Genomic DNA, 3,514 nt, shown 5'->3' with positions numbered 1-3,514 from the left:
CCGATTGAGATTCCTCAAAAAATTGAATGGATCGTAATGAAATGCACCCGCCCGCGCCAACGGTCTACGCTGACGGGGCACCAGTGGAGGATGATAAGATGAAATGAGGTCAGGTCAGTTAGCACAAGGCAAATTCATGAGGAATCTATCACAATGATTTCCAGTAGGACCCGCGTGGAAGTCACATTAGTAACAAACCCTTACCCCAATAGAATAGAATAGAAAATCATTTATTCAAATAAACTTACATTGAAGCACTTTTGAATAGTCATTACATTTTTTAATCTACCGCTCGTTCGGAAAGCTGTCTCATCACAAGAAGAACGAGCAAGAAACTTGCGTATTGCTCTTTTATATAATAGTATTATTACTTTACATTTTTAAGTTTAAGTGTGTGAATACAAACCACCAATTAGCACTAATTCTATTAAATACTCAAATAGAAAAAAATATTGAATATATAACCCACTGGTTAAACAATTAATAAGAGGAAATCAGTCATAGTGATTAGAGCAGACCAGTCCCTACAAGCAGCACCCGTTCACGAGTATGACGGATGAGCCAGCCATCACTGCGCTCGACCATATTTTAGGGAGCCCAATGACCCGGCCCACCACGCCGCCACAAGTCTGGACATTTTAGTGAGCATGAATACTCAAAACACTAGACCACGTCAAAGCTACTTACAATTGCCATCTGATAGTTATAGTATTCACATTTTACATAATAATGCATGCGGCAATCAATACAAAAACCGCTACGCTTTCATATTTCTAAAATCAATCAATTAAATCAAGAAAGCAATGATGACCAATTCCACAATATTAAAATTACAAGAGCAATTAGAGGGATGAACTTCTTAGCACTCCATGGATTCCATTCTTAGCAGTCCATGTAGTAGAGAGGCTAACTCCGAGCAGTTCCCGGGACAGGTGTTAAGGCCCTTTTGGCAACGTATGTTACTGTTAACACCTTCACCACTCGTGTTTCTCTCCCTGCCCAACCAAATCTGGTAGCAGCCTGCTAATGCAGCTTTAGATACATATATATTTAGGTATTCAAGTTACATATTTTATATTGGGGAGCTTTGGGCTATAGTCAGGTGCTTGGACCTGTAGCACTGCGACCATCATAGATCGTACCCGCAAAGCTGCATAAGCTGAGCTCCTACCTGCATTCCCAAATTAAAACCCATATTGGCGCATCTGTAAAAATATTTTTGTATTTAAAATTGTACACTTGCCAAGTATTATTCTTAAAAAAACGGATCAAAACGGTCAACCAATTGTAAACATGTCAAGTGTGACTGTCACTCAGCGCCGGGGTGACAATAGTAATTTGACAACTTGTTGTGAATACCAACGATATCTCTTTGTCTGTCTGTGTAAATACGCTAATTTATGTAGACTGGTTAATCTTCATTAAAATATTAAACACAATAATTAAGGATTAACTACTTAATTTTAATTGTTAAAGATTAACTACCAGATGTTTTATGTTTTGAAGTAGCATGAAGTTTACGATATAACGGCGTTTCTCGTCATTTATGATTACATTGTTATGTGTGTTTAGCCACAGATTCACAAAATAGCTTTCAGTCTGTTCAACGATGTAATATTATGTTATCTGTGGTTCAACTACATTGATTAATATCCCTAGCCAATTCACACAGCGCCATCTAATCTTAAGATTTAGAACACATTCTGGCAGTTTATTATAAAATCTGATTTATTTTGGCACTCCAATAAATATTCATTTATTTATGTCTATTATCAAATTGGCATAAATAATTTATATTCACATAAAATTTTCGAAAATCTAATTCTAGATTCTAGTAGATTCTAGTAATTCTATATTCTAATTATAACACTTATGTAAAAAAGCAATACGCAAGTTTCTTGCTCTTTCTTCTTATTTGCGTTCAGAATGAGTGGTAGAATAAAAGATATAACTATACAAAAATGCTTTGTATTAACTTTATTTGAATGAAGATTATTACTATACCTATTTAAACTCCGGTAGGAATTTCGGGATTTACATATCATTACATAGTATAAAACAAAGTCGCTGTCGCTGTCTGTCCGTCCCTATGTATGCATAAATCTTTAAAACTACGCAACGGATTTTGACGCAGTTTTTTTTATAGATAGAGTGATTCAAGAGGAAGGTTTATATGTATAATAGATGTACACCCGTGCGGAGCCGGGGTGGTTGGCTAGTAGATAATAAATATAACAATTTTTTAATCTAGGTCGTAGGAAACTATATTAAACATTGTCTTATGGTATCTTGCCCTATAAAAGAGGAAAACAAAATTAATCGGTCAATATTTATTCCTACCCTAAAATACCTCGTTCTTGTTATTGTTAGTTACATTTGAGTAATAGGTATTCTCAACTAACAAACATATTATTGTAAACATAGGAGCCGCGGGTGGCGCTGCCCGCATATCTTCAATTAGTACGCACGTCGCAATTGATTGAAAGCTTTCAGAGCTACAACCGGATACAAATTGGTATTTCGTGTATTTACGTTGCTAAGTGGTAGTGCGGCGCGGGAAATACATTTTCGCGAGGTAATAGTGATTGGGACACACTTCCAGATTTTGTGTTCCCGGAGAAAGACAACCCCGGATTCTTCAAGACTATGGTGAATAGATTTCTTCTGGGTACATCACAAGTCTTGCCATCATTTACCATTATTAATAAATTCAAATTCAAATTCAAAATATCTTTATTCATGTAGGACTATTACAGACTCTTATGATATGTCAAATCTACCGTCAGTTCGGAATGATATCGAGATGAGAAGAACTGACAAGAAACTCAGCTTGTATTCTTTTCAAATAATAGTGGAACATGTTTATAATAATACATAGTCATCAAAATTCAAATTTGGGAGAATAGAGTGACCACCAGCATATGCTATCGCAAAGAACAAAAAACTTAGGTTAGCAGATGGCTAGTACCGGGTTGTAGAGGTCCCATAGCAAAGCAACTTGTCAGGTTGACCTTCACGCAGCCTGCAAAACATAGTAGTTCTATTCTGTTATAGTGATTCGTTACCATGGACAAACTGATATTTCATCTCACCCTGTTATACTGCACTGGTGCTCTGATAATGAACTCCATTCACCATTCTATAATTTTGTATCTTTCAAATCTACACTTATAAATAAAATTGGAGTGTCTATTTGTAATATTGAATTAACCGTTTTTTACTATGAATATAAACACCAAAATAATATTTTTTTTTATTGTTCCGGATAATCAGAAATGGCTGTACCGATTTTGACGGGACTTTTTTGGCAGGTAGCTGATGTAGCAAGGAGTAACTTAGGCGACTTTTATTTTAGAAACATTTTTTTATTTTAGAAAAAAAAGTATAATTCCACGCGGACGAAGTCGCGAGAACAGCCTAGTATTTTATAAAAGGTGTATATTTGTTCGTCTATTCACACTACTGAGTCGTATAACAGAAGTGATTAGCTTCTTAATCAGGAATGGTTTTTCAG

Source organism: Achroia grisella, unplaced genomic scaffold (genome assembly GCF_030625045.1).
Source record: "Achroia grisella isolate CSIRO2021 unplaced genomic scaffold, CSIRO_AGI_Agris_v1 utg2770, whole genome shotgun sequence".
NCBI classification, from domain to species: domain Eukaryota; kingdom Metazoa; phylum Arthropoda; class Insecta; order Lepidoptera; family Pyralidae; genus Achroia; species Achroia grisella.
Note: the sequence above shows the minus strand (reverse complement) of the source record.